The sequence below is a fragment of the Pseudorca crassidens genome, chromosome 18 (assembly GCF_039906515.1).
Source record: "Pseudorca crassidens isolate mPseCra1 chromosome 18, mPseCra1.hap1, whole genome shotgun sequence".
NCBI classification, from domain to species: Eukaryota; Metazoa; Chordata; class Mammalia; order Artiodactyla; family Delphinidae; genus Pseudorca; species Pseudorca crassidens.
Window position 1 is genome coordinate 35,056,889 of NC_090313.1, and position 24,277 is coordinate 35,081,165.

Here is a 24,277-nt window from a genome sequence, read left to right on the forward strand (position 1 = left end):
GCTTCTTTGATTTTCTGACATTAAAGATGCATAGTTTTTGCCATAGAAGTCTTAGACCTTTCAATTTGGTTTATCCTTGGACACTTTATTGATCTTATTGATATCATATATGGAATAAATTTGTACAATGGGCTATTTGTATGTTATGTAATTCTTACTTTTTTTAGTAGATTTCAGGGAAGAAGAAGAAAGCAAAATGTCTTTATTCTGTTATGTGATTCTTTCATTTTTATCTAAATGTGAACTTTAAAATCATCAAAGACTTATTGAGCAACAAAATTGCACACACATATCATAAATTAAAATTCATATTGCTCCAATAAGCCACAGTGTTAGTAATTCAGTATAGAAAGTGGTTTATGGCTTCAGAAGACAGTCTTGATGGAATTAAGTTCATGTATTAGAAATGTTAACATTGAGGGTGTCTTCAAGATGGCAGAGGATTAAGACATGGAGATCACCTTCCTCCCCACAAATACAACAAAACTACATCTACATGTGGGACAACTCCTACAGAACACCTACTGAACACTGACAGAAGACCTCAGACTTCCTAAAAGGCAAGAAACTCCCCCATGTACCTGGATAGGGCAAAAGGAAAAACAGAGAAAAAAGAATAGGGATGGGACCTGCACCTCTGAGGGAGTTGTGAAGGAGGAAAAGTTTCCACACAGTAGGAAGCCCCTTCACTGGCAGAGAGAGGGGGTGGGTGGTGCAGGGGGAAGCTTTGGAGCCATGGAGGAGAGCACAGCAACAGGGGTGCAGAGGGCAAAGTGGAGAGATTCCCACACAGAGGATTGGTGCCAACCAGTACTCACCAGCCTGAGAGGCTTATCTGCTCACCCACTGGGGCAGGCAGCAGCTAGGTGCTGAGGCTTGGGCTTTGGAGTTCAGATCCCAGCGAGAGGACTGGGGTTGGCTGCATGAACATAGCCTGAAGGGGGTTAGTGAGCCACAGCTAGCAGGGAGGGACTCTGGGAAAAAGTTTGGACCTGCTAGAGAGGCAAGAGACCACTGTTTTGAGTTGATCAAGGAGACGGGATTCAGAGCACCACCTAAACAAGATCCAGAGATGGGTGAGAGCCCAGGCTATCAGCACAGACACCAGAGGTGGGCATAAAATGTTAAGGCTTCTACTGCAGCCATCAAATCAAGAAGCCTGTGGGCAAGCACAGGTCACTATCAACACCTCCCTTCCCAGGAGCCTGTGCAGCCCACCACTGCCAGGGTCCTCTGATCCAGGGACAACTTTCCCGGAAGACAACACGGCATGCCTCAGGCTGTTGCAACATCATGATGGCCTCTGCTGCAGGCTCGCCCCACATTGCATACCTGTCCTTCCCCCAGGCCTGAGTGAGCCAGAACCCCCTAATAAGCCTCTCATTTAACCCCATCCTCTCTGGGTGTGGAACAGATGCCCTCAGGGGACCTATGCACAGAGGCAGGGCCAAATCCAAAGCTGAACCACAGGAGCTGCATGAACAAAGAAGAGAAAGGGAAATTTCTCCCAGCAGTATCAGGAGCAGCAGATTAAATCTCCACAGTCAACTTGATGTACCCTGTGTCTGTGGAATACCTGAATAGACAATAAATCATCCCAAAATTGAGGTGTGGACTTTGGGAGCCACTGTAGACTTGAGGTTTGCTTTCTGCATCTTATTTGGTTCTGATTTAATGTTTATCTTAGTTTAGTATTTAGGGCTTATTATCACTGGTAGATTTGTTTATTGATTTGATGCTCTCTTCCTTTTTAAATTTTATATATATATATATATATATATATATATAAAATATATATTCCTTGTTTCTCTTTTTGTGTGTATGTGCATGCTTCTTTGTGCGATTTTGTCTGTATAGCTTTTGCCATTTGTCCTAAGGTTCTGACTGTCCATTTTTTTGTTTTCTTTTTTTAGTATAGTTTTTACTGCTTGTTATCCTTGGTGGATTTGTTTTTGGTTTGGTTTCTCTCTTCTTTCTTTCTCTCTTTTTTTGCATTTTTAACTTTTTCTTTTTAATAATTTTTTCTATTTTAATAACTTTATTTTATTTTATTTATCTTTCTTTCTTTCTTTCTATTTTCTTTCTTCTTTCTTTCTTTCTTTCCTTCTTTCTTTCTCTCCTTCTTTCTTTTTCTCCCTTTTCTTCTCAGCCATGTGGCTAACTAACAAGCTCTTAGTGCTCTGGCCAGGTGTCAGGCCTAAGCCTCTGAGGTGAGAGAGCCAAGTTCAGGACATTGGTCCATGAGAGACCTCCCAACCCAATGTAATAACAAATGGTGAAAGCTCTGTGAGAGACTTCCATCTCAAAGCTAAGACCCAGCTCCGCTCAATGACCAGCAAGCTACAGTGCTGGACACCCTATGCCAAACAACTAGCAAGACAGGAACACAAACCCACCCATTAGCAGAGAGGCTAACTAAAGTCATAATAAGTTCAGAGGCACCTCAAAACATCACTGGATGCAGTCCTGCCCACCAGAAAGACAAGATCCAGCTTCATCCACTGGAAAACAGGCAACAGTCCCCTCCACCAGGAAGCCTAAACAAGCCACTGAACCAACCTTAGCCACTGGGGGCAGACACTAAAACAACTGGAAATACAAACCTGCAGCCTGTGAAAAGGAGACCACAAACACAGTAGGTTAAGCAAAATGAGAAGGCAGAGAAACACACAGCAGATGAAAGAGCAAGGTAAAAATACACCACCAAACAAATGAAGAGGAAATAGGCAGTCTACCTGAAAAAGAAATCAGAGTAATGATAGTAAAGATGTTCCAAAATCTTGGAAATAGAATGGAGAAAATACAAGAAATGTTTAACAAGGACCTAGAAGAACTAAAGAGCAAACTAACAAAGATGAACTACACAATAAATGAAATTAAAAATTCTCTAGAAGGAACCAATAACACAATAACTGAGGCAGAAGAATGGATAAGCGACCTGGAAGATAAAATAGTGGAAATAACTACTGCAGAGAAGAAAAAAGAAAAAAGAATGAAAAGAAGTGAGCACAATCTCAGAAACTTCTGGGACAACATTAAATGCACCAACATTCAAACTATAGGTGTCCAGAAGAGGTAGAGTAAAAAAGGGACTGAGAAAATATTTGAAGAGATTATAGTTGAAAAACTTTCCTAATATGGGTAAGGAAATAGGCAATCAAGTCCAGGAAGCACAGAGAGTCCCATACAGGATAAATCCAAGGAGAAACACGCCAAGACACATATCAATCAAACTATCAAAAACTTAAATACAATGAAAAAATATTAAAAGCAACAAGGGAAAAGCAACAATTAACATACAAAGGAATCCCCATAAGGTTAACAGCTGATCTTTCATCAGAAACACTGCAAGCCAGAAGGGAGTGGCAGGACATATTTAAAGTGATGAAAGGGAAAAACTTACAACCAAGATTATTCTACCCAGCAAGGATCCCATTAAAATTCAATGGAGAAATTAAAATCTTTACAGAGAATCAAAAGCTAAGAGAATATAGCATCAAAAACCCAGATCTAAAAAAAAAAAAAAAAAAAAAAAAACACCCAGATCTACAACAAATGCTAAAGGAAATTCTCTAGGAGGGAAACACAAGGAAAGGAAAAGACCTACAATAACAAACCCAAAACAATTAAGAAAATGGTAATAGGAACATATATATCAATAACTACCTTAAATGTAAATGGATTCAATGCTCCACCCAAAAGATATTGAATGGATACAAAAAGAAAACCCATATATATGCTGTCTATAAGAGACCCACAATAGACCTAGGGACACATACAGACTGAAAGTGAGGGGATGGAAAAAGATATTCCATACAAATGGAAATCAAAAGAAATTCTCATATCAGACAAAATAGACTTTAAAATAAAGACTATTACAAGAGACAAAGACTATTACAAGAGACAAAGAAGGACACTACATAATGATCAAGGGATCAATCCAAGAAGAAGATATAATTGTAAATAATTATGCACCCAACATAAGAACACCACAGTACATTAGGCAAATGCTAACAGCCATAAAAGGGGAAATTGACAATGATACAATAATAGTAGGGACTTTAACAACCTACTTTCACCAATAGACAGATGATCGAAAATGAAAATAAATAAGGAAACACAAGCTTTAAATGACACATTAAACAAGATGGACTTAATTGATATTTATAAGACATTCCATCCAAAAACAACAGAATACATTTTCTTCTCAAAGGCTCATGGAACACTCTCCAGGACACACCATATCTTGGGTCACAAATCAAGCCTTGGTAAATTTAAGAAAATTGAAATTGTATGAAGTACCTTTTCTGTTCACAACGCTATGAGACTAGATATCAATTACAGGAAAAAATCTGTAAAAAATACAAACACATGGAGGCTCAACAATACAATACTAAATAACCAAAAGATCACTGAAGAAATCAAAGGGTAAATCAAAAAATACCTAGAAACAAATGACAATGAAAACACAGTGATCCCAAACCTACAGGATGCAGCAACAGCAGTTCTAAGAGGGAAGTTTAAACAATACAATCCTACATCAAGAAACAGAAAACATCTAAAATAAACAACCTAACCTTACACCTAAAGCAATTAGAGAAAGAAGAACAGAAAACCCCAAATTTAGCAGAAAGAAAGAAATCATAAAGATCAGATCAATAATAAATGAAAAAAAAATGAAGGAAACAATAGCAAAGATCAATAAGAATAAAAGCTGGTTCTTTGAGAAGATAAAAACAATTGATAAACCATTAGCCAGACTCATCAAGAAAAAAAGGGAGAAGACTCAAATCACTAGAAGTAGAAATGAAAAAAAGAGAGGTAACAACTGACACTCCAGAAATACAAAGAATAATGAAAAAAGAGAGGTAACAACTGACACTCCAGAAATACAAAGAATAATATTAATACAAATAATAATGAGAATAATGAGAAAAAAAGAGAGAAGACTCAAATCACTAGAAGTAGAAATGAAAAAAGAGAGGTAACAACTGACACTCCAGAAATACAAAGAATAATGAGAGATTACTACAAGCAACTATATGCCAATAAAACGGACAAACTGGAAGAAATGAACAACTTCTTAGAAAAGCACAACGTTCCAAGACTGAACCAGGACGAAATAGAAAATATAAACAGACCAATCACAAGTGCTGAAATAGAAACTGTGATTAAAAATCTTCCAACAAACAAAAGCCCAGGACCAGATGGCTTCACAGACGAATTCTGTAAAACACTTAGAGAAGAGCTAACACCTGTCCTTCTCAAATTCTTCCAAAATATAGCAGAGGGAGGAACATTCCCAAACTCATTCTACGAGGCCACCATCAGCCAGACAAAGATCCCACAAACAAGGACAACTACAGGGCATTATCACTGATGAACATAGATGCAAAAATTCTCAATTAAATACCAGCAAACAGAATCCAGCAGCACATTAAAAGGATCATACACCATAATCAAACTTGGTTTATCACAGTAATGCAAGGATTCTTCAGTATACACAAATCAATCAATGTGATACACCATGTTAACAAACTGAAGGAAAAAAAAAACACATGATCATCTCAATAGATGCAGAAAAAGCTTTGGAAAAAGTTCAACACCCATTTATGATGACCCTCCAGAAAGTAGTCATAGCAGGAACTTACCTCGACACAATAAAGGCCATATATGACAAACCCACAGCTAACACCATTCTCAATAGTGAAAAACTGAAATCATTTCCTCTAAGATCAGGAACAAAACAAATTTGCCCACTCCCGCCACTATTATTCAAAATAGCTTTGGAAGTTTTAGCCACAGCAATCAGAGAAGAAAAAGAAATAAATGCAATCCAAATAAGAAATGAAGAAGTAAAACTGCCACTGTTTGCAGATGACATGATACTATACATAGAGAATCCTAAAGATGCTACGAGAAAACTACTAGAGCTAATCAATGAATTTGGTAAAGTAGCAGTTTACAAAATTAATGCACAGAAATATCTTGTATTCCTATATACTAATGATGAAAACTCTTATAGAGAAATTAAGGAAACACTCCCATTTACCATTGCAGCAAAAACAATAAAATACCTAGGAACAAACCTACCTAGGGAGACAAAAGACCTGTATGCAGAAAACTATAATATAAGACACTGATGAAAGAAAGTAAAGGTGATACAAACAGATAGAGAGATATACCATGTTCTTGGATTGGAAGAATCGACATTGTGAAAATGACTCTACTATGCAAAACAATCTACAGTTTCAATGTAATCCCTATCAAACTACCAATGGCATTTTTCACAGAACTAGAACAAAAAATTTTACAATTTGTATGGAAACACAAAAGATTCCAAATAGCCAAATCAATCTTGAGATAGAAAAATGGAGCTGGTGGAATCAGGCTCCCTGACTTCAGACTATACTACAAAGCTACAGTAATCAAGACAGTATGGTACTGGCAAAAAAAACAAATATAGATCAATGGAACAGGATAGAAAGCCCAGAGATAAACCCACACACATATGGTCACCTTATTTTTTATAAAGGAAGCAAAAATCTACAATGGAGAAAAGACAGCCTCTTCAATAAATGGTGCTGGGAAAACTGGAGAGCTTCATGTAAAAGAATGAAATTAGAACACTCCCTAACACCATACACAAAAAAAAAACACTCAAAATGGATAAAAGACCTCTTTGAGGAAAACTTAGGCAGAACACTCTGTGAGAAAAATCACAACAAGATCCTTTTTGACCCACCTCTAAAGAAATGGAAATAAAAACAAAAATAAACTAATGGGACCTAATGAAACTTAAAATCTTTTACACAGCAAAGGAAACCATAAACAAGATGAAAAGGCCACTGGCCGAATGGGAGAAAATATTTGCAAATGAAGCAACTGACAACGGATTAATCTCCAAAATTTACAAACAGCTCAATATCAAAAAAACAAACAACCCAATCCAGTAATGGGCAGAAGACCTAACTAAACATTTCTCCAAAGAAGATATACAGATTGCCAACAAACACATGAAAGGATGCTCAGCATCACTAATCATTAGAGAATGCAAATCAAAACTACAGTGAGGTATCACCCCACACCAGTCAGAATGGCCATCATCAAAAAATCTACAAACAATAAATGCTGGAGTGGGTGTGGAGAAAAAGGAACCCTTTTGCACTGTTGGTGGGAATGTAAACTGATACAGCCACTATGAAGAACAGTATGGAGGTTCCTTAAAAAACTAAAAATAGAACTACCATAGGACCCAGCAATCCCACTACTGGGCATATACCCTGAGAAACCATAATTCAGAAAGAGTCATGTACGACACTGTTCCTTGCAGCTCTACTTACAATAGCCAGGACATGGAAGCAACCTAAGTGTCCATTGACAGATGAGTGGATAAAGAAGATGTGGCCCATATATACAATGGAATATTACCCAGCCACAAAAAGAAACGAAATTGAGTTTTTGGTAGTGAGGTGGATGGACCTAGAGTCTGTCATACAGAGTGAAGTAAGTCAGAAAGAGAAAAAAAATTCTGTATGCTAACACATATATATGGAATCTAAAAAAAAAAAAAAAGAGTAAAAACGTTGTGAAGAATCTAGTGGCAGGACAGGAGTGAAAATGCAGACATAGAGAATGGACTTGAGGACCTGGGTAAGGGGAAGGTGAAGCTGGGATGAAGTGAGAGAGTGGCATGGGCATACATACACTACCAAATGTAAAATAGATAGCTAGTGGGAAGATGCTGCATAGCACAGGGAGATCAGCTCGGTGCTTTGTGACCACCTAGAGCGGTGGGATAGGGAGGTTGGGAGGGAGACACAAGAGGGAAGAGATATGGGTATATATGTATATGTATAGCTTATTCACTTTGTTATAAAGCAGAAACTAGCACACCATTGTAAAGCAATTATACTGCAACAAAGATGTTAAAAAGGAAGATAGAAAGATGAGAGAAAGAAAGAAAGAAAGACAGACAGAAAGAAAGAAAGAAAGAAAGAAAGAAAGAAAGAAAGAAAGAAAGAAGCTAATGCATATTAAAAAAAATAAAGAAAGAAATGTCAACATTAGTGTTGCTAGTGTATATATATTTTCTACATATTATTTCTACTGAGTTTACCAAAAAGAATAAGTTCCTTGTAGGTAGCTTTGAAGGCCAACATGCTCCATGTTCTCTTGCATGCATCATTACTTATTCTAATGATGTTGAATAGGACTTTTATTTCCCCTGCCTTTTAAAACACAATTGGAAGTCCCGTTGAATGAATAAGTAGAGATGTACTCAGACATTGCTGAACACATTATCAATATTTTTACTTGTTTTACATTTTCTTTTAATCAAAGTATATTTTATTTACAATATTGTATAAATTTCAGGTGTACAGAATAGTGATTCAGTATTTTTGTATTTTAGACTGATGGTTCCACTGTTTTACTAGTGATAAAGTTTTAAATCTTTGATCACTTTCAGCTCCCTATTTCTCTTGTTTTCCCATCTCCATATTTATTCTGTTACTAATAATGTTTACCTTTCTTGCATTTCTCACAGTCCATCACAATCATAACCCCAGATCTCTACTTACTTTAGCCTAATGTCACTTAATTTATATCCCTGTCTCTAGTAATTCCAGCTACAGCCTAGTTATCCTACCACTGAAAATCCACTTCCCTTAGGGAAAGTTTAGATCAAGCCTGTCCCTTCTTATAAAGCTTGAATGGCTTCACACTCTCAAATCTTTAGCCTGGCATTAATGGTCCTTTATGACTTACCCTACCATACGTTTAGTTTGGTCTCTCTGAGTAGCTAAATCCCTTGCCCAGGTTCCATATGCATAGTCAAGTTTCCATCCGTTAAGGTTTACTTATCACTTTTTATTTTCCCTAAATCTTCACACTTTCTCATTATTGTGCCTTTGTTGTTGCTTTTAGTGGTGTTGAAAATACCTTTCCACTACACTCCAAACTTTCTGAACCTTGTAGGAGACCTATGCTATTTGCCTGCCTTCCCAATATCTTGATTTCATTATAGCTCTCAGATATGCCATGGGAAACCTCTAATTCCCCAGGTCCTGGCCATGAAAGTTGAGTGGAGCTCATTCTACAGTTGGTTCCAGGAGCTGATACAAACCCTATGTATGGCTAACTCATCAATCACCTTCATTTTGCCAAAGTGATTGGTTCACATATGGAGCCATGACTGAAACAGAGTTAAGCCTGTATATTTTCTGAAGAAAAAAGAGACGCTCTTAATTTTCTGAGCTTCTCTCAGAGTTAAGCCAGCAAGGAGAAAGCAGAACAAAACTATGGAGAGGGAGGAAAAGAGTTGGAAGAGGAGGGAAAAGGAGAAGGGGAGGGAGGAGAAAAAAGATAATATGTAACATCTGTTGAGTTCTTGAATCCAGTATATCCATAGATTTTCATTTACTAAAGAATATAAATCCCCCTCTTCACTTGAGGTGGCGTAAGTTGGTTGAAATTTCTTAAACTTTAAACAAAAATAAAATAAACAGGGAAATTCTATCACTGAAAATCCACATAATGACTATTAAAATTCCTAATAACTGATGTTGTAGGTCTCAATTGAGAAAAAAGTATGCTTTGTGTGTGTGTGTGTGTGTGTGTGTGTGTGTGTGGTACGCGGGCCTCTCACCACCGCGGCCTCTCCCATTGTGGAGCACAGGCTCCGGACGCGCAGGCCCAGCGGCCATGGCTCACGGTCCCATCCGCTCCGCGGCACGTGGGATCCTCCCGGACTGGGGCACGAACCCGCATCCCCTGCATCGGCAGGCAGACTCCCAACCACGGCACCACCAGGGAAGCCCAAAAGTATGCATTTTTAAATGATTAAAAATTCAGATTAAAATAAGAATTTTAGGATTATTTTATCCTATATTACATATAGTTATTTGTATAAAATAAATACTTTTACGATATCTCATCTATTATAACTTTAACATTTTTTGTGTATTATCAATGGGAAGTGTTTTCTTAAGTACATATTCTATATAATTTTTGTGAATATAATGTATCTGAGGATAGAGATATTTAAACAGTACAGGTCACTTCTTTTTTAAACAACAAATATAAAGGTTGTAGAAATAAAGAAGCTAAAATTTAAATTTAGCATATAGGACAGGAGAAGAAGACGCTGTATGAAAAAGGCATGTACTTAGTCTGTGATGATCAGCTCCTCCAAATAATGTTTTTCTGGATTTCTATTTCTTACCTGGCCCACTCTGTTTATGATAAGGCTATGTAACATTTTTCTGGATGTGACTTTGTCTTACTGTGTTGGGAACTTTTTTCCACCCTTTCACTTCAACAAATCTTTTTTGTGCTGGACAATAAAGTCCATTTTCTAATAAAGCTGATAGGAGCCTGGCCTGTGAATTTGGTTCTTTGTCTTTGGCTCTGTCAATTCAGACAATTAAGATGAAAAGTACATTTACATGAAAGTAGAAAATTGAGCTTACAGAAAGCAGTGTTAGCTTTTGTTATCTTAGTAATATTCTAAATTTCATTTGCTCTAGTTCTCAAGAATAGATTGAGTTCAAGAGATTTTTTCTTCACTCAGAGGTAAGGTCTATTTATTTAAGAGACAGGAGGAGCATAATTGATGGGCCTGTGGCCCTGCTATCTATTTTGTATGCTTGCATTATTTTGTGGAGTTTCTACCATATGAGTGGCTGTATTTTAGGGTGTTTGAGATGGTAGGTGTCAGGGAAAACAGCAGGGGAGGGGAGAAAGAATGAGAAAATTATTGATACAATATGTAATCCCAGTGGAATTATTACTCCTAGATTGTTTCCATACCAGCTTCCGTCTGCCTTATTTGTTTTACAAGGTCTGTGCTTTCATTGTGAAGTGATTCTGCACTGGGGTATTCTAATCATGTTTATTATTTATTTTTAGAGGATATCTTCTGATATATATGTGCATACACAATATGTATATATACATATATACACAAACACATATTTCCCATTTCTGTGTGTGTGTGTATGTGTATATACATATATATATATATATACACACACATATTTATATATACATATTTATACACACATACATATACTATATATACTACATATATAATGTGTGTATCTTTGCCTATGGAAATCAAAAGTGTATGTATTAATATATTTTCCCAAGAAAAAATAGTATTATATAATTATTTTCCTTTGTTGTCAAAAAACTTGATGTAGCAAAGACCAGGAATGTCAAACCAGTTTCAAATCATGTTTCCACTCTAAGTGATTATTAGGAGTTTCCCAAAACTTTGGATTGGAGATTGTGAATTCTTGTTCTAGTAGAGTGGGACAGAGCTGTGATTAATGCTCTATATTTGAGAAATGTATAGCATTGGTCTATATACTTTCTATCACTTGTCTAGAGAAACAGGCATTAAGGAATTGTTCATTATTTCATATTTTAAAAATCATTTAAATATTATGTAGCACTTAGCATAAGTTTACATGCATATTCATTCAATTCATTCCAGAATATTTATGATTTTGCAAGTATTTCTCACAGGTATTTAATGTCTATGACCTTCAAAGCTGGAATCATCATTCTTGTATCCTTTCAGTCTCTACATGTTTACAGTCAAATAGCAGATCCCCATGCATTTAGGTATGCAACTCATTAACCTAGATCATTAATCTTGAGTCCTTGCACTCTGTGCCTCTCCCATCATATTAAAACTGGGGAACATTGATGTAAACACTAAATCAAGATCCATAGATCTAGAGATGCCACCTTTCCAAAGACTCAGCTCACTAGTTAATCAACATTGTAGTTCCATCAATGATGGTTTGCTTTTGAATTAAAATTAGTCATTTTGATTCCAAACATTTATCATTTATATCCACTCATTTCTAACTCATCTCTCACTCTCCTCATTCAGGCCATATGTACCAGGATTGTGGTTCATCTTTATCACTGATATCCTTGTCTCTAGTCCCATTGTCTATGTTAATCTCTAGAAAGCCACCAGATTGATCTATACAATATAAGCAAATCCTAAAATGATACTCCCTCCCTTAGAGAACTTCAATGTTTCCGTTGCCTCAAAACATAGGAAACACCTTAATTCTCTCACAAAACCATCATGGTCTGACCCTTACCTACCTCTTCATTCTCACCTCAACCTCACCCTTTTTCCTTCACATGCATGTTTCATGGTATTTGTCATCTGAGTTTTGGTTTTCTTGCTTGCTTGCCTAAAATTAGTGATTCATTCATTCAAATATATATATTGAAGTCATCTCTGTGTTGGGCATAATATAAGGTACTAGGAATGCTTATTCTTCTTTCATCCTCCAAAATTTTGCTTTACAAGTTCTTGTTTTCCTAGCATCACTTCACCAAGGAAGGCTTTCCTGATTGTTTGCCTTTCCTCTGCCAGACTGGGTAATATGATCATTTCCTTTGCTCACTTTGTACTATAAACATCTTTTTTTTGTGTAACTGGCATTTTGTTATATAATATTAATATTATACTAAGAGAACATATGTTAAATACAGAGTATGTTTAAATTTTCTCTGAAATTTGTGATTTCTAATATTATGTATAAGTATAAAAAACTTAATAATGTACAAATATTACTTATTGAAACACCACAATGTTTCAATAATAAGTGGATGCGAACCTTAGTTTTATTTATTATCTCTGCAACTTTGGACAAGTTCTTTGACTTCATATTACCTCAATTTTTTCATTCTTAAAAATCAGTGAAAGATATTATGCAAACATAATAGACAACAATAATAGTGACATATGATTGAGTCCTATTCAAACTTAATGTCATGTAAAATGAGGGGGGTGAATTCATCTTTGACTTATAGCATATTCATATATCAAATATGGTAATAGTATATACCATACATGTAGTATTATCAGTATCTAATAACATAATGAACATAAAAACACCTTGCATATTATAAAGAATTATGGAAATACAATATTGCCAGATATTTTGGTTTAATATTTCAGTGGTAGTTGTAGTTGCTATGTGGGTGCCCTCTTTAGATCCCCAGGGTATCAGATGGACAGTATACCATACACCATCTTCTATGAGTGTTGGCTGCTAATGGCAGCCTTGACCTGGCCCTGTCTCTGCAAATTCGCCCTCAGGCTGAGCAAGAACAGCTCTTCTTGGGAGCTTAGACACCATCCTCCCCAGCCTGCATACAATGACTGATGGACAAGGTGGTGCAAAATACAGGGTCTCCTTGCTTCAGGGTGAGACTAACTGTGGGATGAAATCCACCTGTGGAGTTCCCACCCCCGCTCAGCTCCTTCACCTCTTCTATCCTGCTTTTTTCACTCCCTTTCTCCTAATAGCAGACCTTGAATATATCACATGCTTTTTAGCTCTTATCTCAGGGTCTAGTTCTGGGGAACCCAACCTAAGATAGTGCTTTATGTGAATTAGAAGCACCCCCCATCCTCCTCTATTTTCTCCTAAGTCTCTTAACCTACTTGAAAAATAAATACTGAAACAACGTTAGAGAGAGCAGAACATTTTGGAACATCTAAAAAGGAACTTAAGAAAAAATGTCAAAGCTCTCACATAGAATGTCCAACATTTCAAAGTACTTTCAAAAATGATGAAAAAATAAAACTATATCTGGATCAGGGAAGATACACAGAAAACTGACATGTTTGTTTTTGGGGAAAACCATCTTTAACAAATATTTTAATATTTATGTGAAAAACAAAAGACTTCTCATGAAGAAGGCCATCACTTAGACCATGTTTCTCAATCTACTTGTATTGCTTTCCTCAACCTTTTGGTTATTCTTATTTAAGGATTAAAACACATAACTCTGCCTACTTAAATGATTTTTCTCATCTTAAATGATTCAAAATATCTAAAGAGCTCTACATACACTCAGAGAAATAATGGCTAAAAACAATCATGAAAAAAATAGACAAGGAAAACATAAATACATGAAAGAAATCATCCTCTGTATAAGTTAATTCCAAAATATTTAAATGTGCCTTTCAACATGAGCAAATGACTAATCCCATTATCATAATTTATTAACCAGATCTTTTGTTCTATGTAGTAATACACTGTGTTTCCATGCTGTGTGTTTTTTATCCAGTGACCTAATTTGCTTAAAAGGAAACTCTTAAAACTCCCTTGTTGTAATGAATAAAATGTTAATGAAGAACTACAGAGAAATCCCCTTTGCATTAGTTCCATATTCCCAGGAACATCATCATAAATTTGTTTGCCTGGTTCTGACAATGGTAGTGATGTTCCAGCTGCTCAGGAGCATAGTAATGCTAAATGGTTCTGATGGAAAAGTTAAAGATGTTCAAGGCACTGTCATCTGGGATGGACAATGGGAAGTTATCTTTTGGAAGGAGTATTTGATGGAATTGGCTTTCATCCAACTTTTTTAACATTTGTTATTTGCATTAATAACTACATTACTGGAAGCTTTCTCAGAAGATTACAAATGGAAACCATGCAAGCAGATATGTTTTCAGCAGAAAATGCAAGATTTTAAGTTGACCTTTTTTTCCCTTCCATACAGCTCTCAGTAATTTCTCAGTAATATTAGTATAAATTTAAAAATAAATAATGAATCTAAACCATTAAAGTGTTTTAAATTTATTCTTGATTATACTAATGTTCATATTTTTATGTTTAGAGCTCTGCCCTGCATGATGAATATAAATTAATAATTTGAATAAATTGATAGCTAAAATAAATAGAAAAGTATGTATAGCAGGTTACGTGTTGACAAATTCAAGTGACTATAACATTGATAAAATTTTCAGATTCAGGTAAAAAAATTGATACTCAATTTGAAAATTGAATGTCTACATTGTTAAATACTCTACTGCATGAAAATCTAAAAATTATTTTATTTCCTACCACGTTACAAAAATATCTGATTTTGGAAACACTAATATCATAATGTGCTAATATCAATTTTTACTCCTCTAGAAAATATAGGTTGAATCACAAGCAAGTGACTACAATTTTACTTCTACAAAAAATAATTAACGTGCTTATACATTTGAAAATAAAAACTCAACATCAAGATAAAATAGCAATAAAGGTAATAGAAGCTGTAAATCAAAAGGAAGACTACATATAGTTAATCTCCTGTACCATATTTGTGGGCTTATATGTAAAGGGAAATATTTTTATTATTTTTGCTTTGGGGTATAAAACTCTAATATCCTGTCAGTTTGGGTTTTCTAAATTTCTGTCAAATTTTCCCTTAAATAAAAAGCCTCTTTCTCTCCTTGTTCTATACTCAGAGGATCTGTATGGTCACTGAGTTTCTACTAACTTAAAAGAAAGTGCCCATTTTTTAACTGGATTGTTTGTTCTTTTGATATTGAGCTCAATGATCTGTTTGTATATTTTGGAGATTTATCCTTTGTTGTTTCATTTGCAAATATTTTCTCGCGTTCTGAATGTTGTCCTTTTGTCTTGTTTATGGTTTCCTTTGCTGTGCAAAAGATTTTAAGTTTAATTACATCCCATTTGTTTATTTTTGTTTTTATTTCCGTTACTCTAGGAGGTGGGCCAAGAAAGGTCTTGCTGTGGTTTATGTCAAAGAGTGTTTTTCCTATGTTTTCCTCTGTTTTATGAGTCTGCCATACAGAGTGAAGTCAGAAAGAGAAAAACAAATATCATATGCTAATGCATATATATGGAATTTAAAAAAAAATTGGTACTGATGAACCTAGTTTCAGGCAGGAATAAAGAGGTAGACATAGAGAATGTACTTGAGGACATGGGGTGGGAGGGCGGAGCTGGGGCTAAATGAGAGTAGCATCGAAATATATACACTACTGAACGTAAAGTAGCTGGCTGGTGGGAAGCAGCAGCATAGCACAGGGAGATCGGCTTGGTGCTTTGAGATGACCTAGAGGGGTGAGATAGGGAGGATGGGAGTTAGGCAAGAGGGAGGTGATACGGGGACATATGTAGGCATGTGGCTGATTCGCTTTGTTGTGCGACAGAAACTAACACAGTATTGTGTAACAATTATACTCCAATAAAGATCTATTAAAAAAAAAAAGAAAAGACAAAAAAAAGTGCCTTGTTTATATTCACTTTGAAACAAATGCAAGATAAGTAGCAAAGAGACCTATAGTGTAAGCAACACATTTACCTTCATGAAATGTTAGGAAAAACAAAGGAACAAAGCTGAAATATGTGAAAAACAATCGTTAATTCTTCATCATTGTTTAACTTCAGTTGAGTTAAGAACTCAGGGGAATAGGAAAAATAGAATGACTCTAATATTGAACAACAATATTCTATAGTGTGAAAGTATCCACATTTCTATAAACATTTTGTTAGATTGTTTAACCTTTTATTTATAAAGGAAAATTCTCCTGAATTGACAAAAGTTGTTGAAAATGAAAGAACTAATATATATATTATATATAACTAATATATATACATATAACTGCTTTGAGTTATGATATTTAGATATATTATTTTAATTACCTTTCAAAAAGACTATATCAGATGGGTGTTACTATAATGGAAGGGAACAGGATTTGAGAGTTATAACTTCATACAATTTGCAACTGTGAGGATTGCAATTTGTACTCAAGAATATCAGACTTTAAATCCCATGTATTTTCCATTACATCATAATGCCACAACCTTAATACAAGGAGAAAACTTTAAAACATCACAAGACTGATTTGCTGTGAAGTTAAAAAGCTTAATCGTCAGTAACTTTCAATTGCCTGGGCCCTGAACAATGCTATGGGTCCTATGCTCACATAATTATATATTTTTTCAAAGTTCTAAAATTAAAATATGTTGATATAAATCACCTAAAATAGAAAGCATCCCACTCCTGGATTTATAGGACAGAAACATAACAATGCTACAAAGAGTGTGAGAGCATCTGTATAAAGTCACTTGATTTCATCATACATAATAAGACACTTAAGATTTATCACCCATGACTATAAAATTTTGAATAGTAATTAAAAATTTTCAATTCAGATGTCCTGTTTTCACACCTTATTCATGTTAAAGATACTTTTAGAAGAAATAGCATATAGTAAAGCCTATAAGGTATTAAAAGCTTCATCTTTTTTGTTTTACACACACATGTGTATAAAAGTGTGTGTGTACACACACATAGAGGGGCAAAATAAAGTGAACATGTGTCTTACTGGCAAGGCCATGAAGTCTTTACAGTGAGATTAGAATCAAATGGAAAAACAAAATCCAGGTAAAACAAACCAAACATAATGAAAAGCAGCAGGAATTATTATCACAGGATGTAATAAGAAATGAGAAAAGAAAGAGATGCATAAAAATGCTTATGGTTTATCATGGCCAGAATCCAAGGCAAGAACATGGATATTAACCCAGGTAAATTAAATGTTTTTTATTAAGCTTTTCTTAAGGCTGGAAATTGATGGCATGGTGCTCAGTACTACAATATGGCAATGGTAGAAGCTGTCTTCCTCAGGCATGTTTAACATTTACCTCAGATGTATATCATCATACGTGACTGGAGCATATTCATGAATGTAAATCCATAGAAAATACTCGGATAAGATGAAACAGCTGTGAACTCTGTGTTCATATGTAATAATAATAAGAGGCTTCAACCATATAGATATCATTTATAAAGAATTATCATTTACTAAAACACACAATTTGTAAATGTTGAAATATCATCAGTTAGATTCCTTTAAAATATCCAAATCCTGTGCCTATAATGAAAACAGATTCCAAAACACACTATTTACCAATTTTTCAGAGGAGCAAGATATTGAGAATATAAACCATTTAGATCTTAGAGCAAAGACAATTGGTTTTGAATCTGGCTTAACTTTTTCTAGCTGTGTGAATTCCCTAAGCCAAAGTTTCCTCATCTGAAATGTAGAGACATTAATATACAACTTGCCTAGTTTTGGGGTTTTTATAAATGACTTAAAGGATGTGTATGAAAAGAGCCTCACAAGTCATAGACCAATAATAAATGGAAGCTATTATTATTCCCCTCCAGTGTTCACTTAATTATCAAATCTGTGCACTTTTTTCTTCATTCCCCTAATTTATTCAGATTTCCTGGATTCATTTATGTCTTCATTCATTGAAATTGTTTTGGGGTAGGTATGTGTTCATTCACAAAAGTGTATGACTCAGAGTCCTTCCTCCCAAGAAGTCCATACACTAGTCACAGTTGTGCAGGTGTTTGGCTAATGCAAATCTAGCCATGTGACTTAGAATTTTTTTTCTGCATTTTAACTTATAAAATGCAGTGAAGAGTAATGATACAATAGCTTTCCCTTATAGATGCATTAGCCCAAATAATTCAACTATATTCATTTAGCAAAAGCCACATAAACCAAGCAAAGCAGAACATCCAAGAAAAAACAATTTTCATGCAAATGTCTTATAATGAAAATAAGCTAGGAGAACTTCTTTCTTCTCCCTCTCAAAGTATTTCAGATTCTACACAACTCCCTTGCTGAGGGAAGTCATATTGAAGATCACTATTGTTTTGGGTTTGTATTTTTAGGTATTATTTTTTGGTTTGTTGCTTGGTTGATGTGTTTGTTTAGATATAACATGGCTTCTAAGATTCATCAACTACCTCAAATAGTGTTCATTTGAGGAAACATTACCTTCTTTGAAGGCTAAGGATGAGGAATAAATGAGATTTTTTTTAAACAAAGGAGTTAACACATAATGAAGACAAATTTTGGAGTGCTCTCCCATGTAATAATATTACACTTTTGAAAAGATATATTCTGAAGATGTAAGAGAGAGCAAAGAATTTACATGAATTCAAAAGAATACCATAAACTTCACAAAATAATCTTAAGCTAGTAGAAGCAGAAATATTATGATTCTATGGTCAACAGTAATTATATCCTTAAATACATCAAGGTTAACGATAGGAAAGAAATAGGACTCTTGCTTCAGATATATACAGTGATGATATTGAAAGAGTCTAAAAATGTACAATGTTGTACAGTGATTGAAAAAGCTAAAGCTTTAAGAAAACTAGTTGACAGTGCTGTGATCAAGTATGGAAGTGCTCTCATGGAGAGCAATTAAAATCTTTAGTTTGTGTCAGATAGCAGAAAAGAAACTTATGAATAAAATTATTTGAGGTACAATTAAGTTCAAAAGAATGAGTGTCTCGGTACTAGAAATATTCAAATAGAAAATGAGCATCCATTTGTAGCAGTTTCTATAGAATGAATAACTGTAACACAGTTTGGAAGCTAGGCTACATAAACCTTCATATTTAATTTGCCTTTGGAACTCCATGGCTCTCTAAAAATATCCATTCTAAAATTTAAATTATTTTGAAGCTGTTCTTACATGTTTATGATTATTTACATAATCCATGATTTGCTCCAATGTCCAAATTATTGGACAGCATGGAAGCATGAATAGGGACGATCTCCATCCATCATTATCAGGCAAAAGGACACATAAAAGCCAAACTAAAAGGAAACCATTGTCCGCATTTTTAACTTGTTTTTTTGTTTTTTTCTCAATCTAAACTGTTTAATGATTTTTTTCCCAACAGCTATAAAAATTGGGCATCAACCACTCTTTAAGTCAGCAAATTGAAGAATATTCATATTGAACTCATACTATGTTCCAGCTCTTGTTCGAGGCTAATCATATATAAAGAGTCCTTACTTCTCACAGAACTTATATTTAGTGAGATATTCAAAGTGCTCTGATAAAAGAAGTACAATGTTATGGGAATCCACAGAAAGAACATCTAATTCTAATTTTGAAATTGAAAGAGTCTTTGCAAATTTCCTAGAAATTGTGAATTTTCTTCAGGAGGTATAAATGGCCTGAAAAAATGAAGCTGAGGCTGCAAAATTGAACACTAAATATCCTCTATATGTATACAGCCAATAAAATATTATTTATTGCCTTCTGTAAATAATACATTATTACTTCAGGTGATTTTTATAGACAATTTTTTAAAGGTGCTGGACATGTAGTTTTTATTTTAGCTTAAGATCTAGTTGGATAGAAATACCTAAGCACATAGAATGTGTGAGATGCAGAGGATAGTGACAAAGAGGAGGAGTATGATCATGATGTCAGTTTTTAAAACGATATTGTTCAAGCATAAGTGATTATAAAATGCATTCACAAACATTTAAAACATTTATGTTAGATACTAATATGAACTTAATTTAGCTTTAACTTTAAAATACTTTTAAATTAAAATTTGCATTATATATCAATTTACTTTGTTTCACTCAAAAATCATGCAGAGAAAATATTTTGATTAAAATTTGACAATTGATAGATAACATGACTTGTTCAAGATCATATGACTGGTAGGTTGATGCTTCTACATGTAAACTCAGATCTTCTGACTTAAAGGCTATTTTCATTCACATGAAATGAAAATATAATGAAAATAAAATTCAGAGAGTACATAAATAACTAGAAGGTTCATGTGTAATAAGATCTAGCAGGTTCATATGGAATAGGTAAATATTAACACTGGTCTTAGAAAAGAGGAAGATACTACCAAGTTAGGGTAGGAAATATTTTATCCATTTTGTATTCATTTACAAAGGTGCTCATAATTAATGTACTTTATGTAAAGGAGCTGCTAGCTCATAAAATATTAGATTAGAAATAGTCCTTATACATCTTCAAGTACAGTTGTACCCAATTCAGGAATTATTTGCAGCTGCCTGCTTATTCCTAACTCATTTGTAAAGTGAAGACCCCGAAAATCTAAAGTGTCCACTATGAGCTTAAAATATGTCATTCTATATAATAACAATTTTATTATCTTATTCCATTATCAAAAAAATTATTAGTTTGATCAATTTTGCTTAAATTGACATTTTCTTTCTTTTACTCTCCTTATGAAAAAAGTTAATTTTCAATGTAATAGTAAATGAACAGAACTTTTCACCAAGAGACACAGTCTAGCCCAAAAGAGTTTTGTGGAATTAAGTGTGTCCATTTAAAGAAAAATTGAAATAAAAGTATAACCTTGATTCCAAGGTGTAGCCAAAGGCTAAGAAAAGAAAAGTTCAGTGAATGACTCTTATTAATCTAGCTATAAAATGGATGAATAATATGTTACAACCTCTCTGACATATGGTGAGTTTTGCAGCAAGTTTGGCATAATGGTTTCACTTAATAAACACCTGATTAGCATTGTTTAACAGGTTTGGAGTGCATGAAAACAGTCAAATAGCAACATTCTGTCTAGTTAATTTCTCATTAGCAGACTCACAGTCACTGCATTTGACAGATTGTATAACAGTCTTGACACAAGGTGACCTCTTGCTTGGACCTGTTCATCACCTTCAGTCTGTCATAAATGAAGTCAGTATAAATGTCAGAGTGAATGTGACATCACAAGAGACTTCATCTGATGCCTGGAAGGTTATTATTTTCCCAATATTATTATTATAGACACAGTGAAACTATATATGGCTATACAAACAAAATGAGAGTGATAAACCAGAAGAAATTTCATGTATATGAGAGGTCTTGATTAATATATTATTGTAATAAGGCATGTGACCCATAAATAAATTTCAGCAATGTTATTATTTCAATTTCCTGACAGCAAGTATTCTTTTTCTCAAGAATGTGTAAGCTACAGCCCAAATGGGCCATCTGTATAGGTTCTGAAGGATTAATAGTGAAGCTTAACTAATTTATTAGCAATGTTCTCTTTATTTAATGTATCCATATCAATGTCCTTCCTTCATGGTTCATTTATTTTTAAATGAAAGAAAACCAAATATTAAGATAAAGTTGAAGAATTGAATTGAATTAAAAATTGTAAATATGAGGAAAGCTTTGAGGAACATATTTTGTGAGAAAAATCTTTGATCATTTTACCATTGAACATTTGTAAATTCAATATTTCAAGGAGAAAGATCTCCAAATTCCATGGAAATATTCATTTACCAATTTCATCAGCCTTGATAGATTATCTCTACCAAAGATCCCCTTTTGAATCACAAAATCAATTATACAATTGTGCAACATTTATATTCTTCTCTATGACAAGGGGAAATTGAACCAGTTTCAATTTATCCGAATGAAGCCTTGATTAATGCAGTATGTTATTACAAACAAAACAAAATAGATATAATGTATTGTTGCTTTTTGCCATTCCTTTGTAAATTTTTCACAAAGATCTTTTTAAATATTACTTCTAAAACTTATGACCTAAAACAAATAAACAAATACAATTTTGAAATCAGCATGTATATATTACAAAGGAAAAATAATAATCATTTTAAAAAGACCAACTTTTGTGCATGGAAAGGATTAAAAGAAGACTGTTATCCATTGAATCAGAAGATTTTTTTAGTATCAAGAAAAATAATTAAAAATACATCTTAATTTTATTGTAAGAAATACCTTTAAGGTATGGACATAAATAAGACAAATTTTAAAATATTTTAAAGAGGTTATTTTTAATTACATTTACAGAAAGTACCTTCTCTAGCCTTTCTTATTTAAGTTTTATACTTTTAAATAATATTTTAAATGGTAATAACAGTTGTAATTAATTAACCATAATTAAGATAGATGGTTATTGGACTATCTCTCATGTTCCCCTTTTAATATGTATGCACTGTTTAAACCAATATGTTTTCAGATTTTCCTGCATCTATTAAATAACAAGTGGGATTCTAAACTCAGCTCTATGTTACTCTGAAGGTCATGGGTAAAGCACATCTGGTCATTGACACTATGTGTGTGCAACTCCATGACGCACTGCTTTCACATGTTCTTCATAGCTCATTCTATGTTATACATTTTTTCTCTTTGTTCAATATATTTTTTTCTTTCAATAGTAGTTTTTCTATAATTGCTTCCTTGCTGGGCTTAAACATCTATGATAAATGTAAAGTTATTTTCTTAGTTTTATATGTTTTATCTCATTTATAATTTATAGAGATCTTCCATTGAAGCAACATCTTTCATTGTCATCATTAATTAGGTATAGTCCATTTTCCTTTTGCCCCTAAACTAATTGCAAGTGATTCAATACACTGGTGCACAATTTTCTTAATAATCTATGATATATCACAACAGGGGCAGCCGATCTATAAATGCTTATTTTTTCAAGGACAATATTCCTTTATCTGCCTTTATCAAATGTCATTCTCTAATGTTTTTCATTATTTTCTAATTGTCCAAATGTACTTTATTCATTTTTATTGTCAAATGTTTACCTGACGCAAGGACTTATAAGGATACAAGGCAATTTAGATTCATCAATAATTTTATGCAACAGCTTCATTAATTATTTTTGTGTCATTTTAGTAATTATTTCCTAAAGATGAGAAATGGATGCAGAGAAATTTATAAATAAAAATCTTTTTTATTTATTTATAAATAAAAATCCTTTTCAACTAATCTTTTAAATATTTCTCCAAATCCTTGTGAAATTGAATAAAAATAAGCAAATTGTCCTTATGTATTCCTCATAAGAAATGAACATATTAAAAATAAGACTTCATGAATCCTACCTCATTTCTCCAATGGTAGCTAGAAGTTTAAGGGAAAAGGTAGCAAGCAAATTGTCTTACTTGTACTAAACAAATTTTCTTAGCTATAATCTGCTGTTTTCTTATTTTTCAACATCACAGTCATTGCCATTTAGCTTCATTTACTTTGGAACTTGGGTGGGAATATTTAAGAAATAAACACAAACATTTGTGGTAAAATGGCTCTTTACTTTCCCTTATTCTGTAGGACAAACTTGAGAGGCTACAGCCAGACATAGAGAAAACATTTAGTCCTGTTCCCTACCTTTATATATGCTCAAGATTACTATTTTTATTTCACAATTTTAAAGGTATTTACTCCCTGCTCAAGAATGATAATAAAATATCAATCTTGCTTTAGACTATAGGTTTGTTCCTTATTTATTCCACTCATCATTTGACTCTGGTGCACTTGGTGTACCTGATCGATGTCTCTCATGCTGATCAAATCAGGGTAGAATTAATCAAACATCTCAGCACATGCTTAGTCTCCCTCTCCACTCTCTGTCTACCTTCCCTCCCTTATTTTCTCTTTCTCTCACTCCTTCCTCTCTCCTCTCTTCTCTGTCTCCTGTTTTTGTTTTATTTCTTATAAAATCAGGAACCACAATGTGTAATTATTTGATTCTGCTCTTGGCTCAGTGATAGGGTCTGAGTATAAACTAAAATACATAAGGTTACCTTTTTCACTAAACAAAATTCTATTTAAAATGCACACTTTGCAATATTAGCTTATTT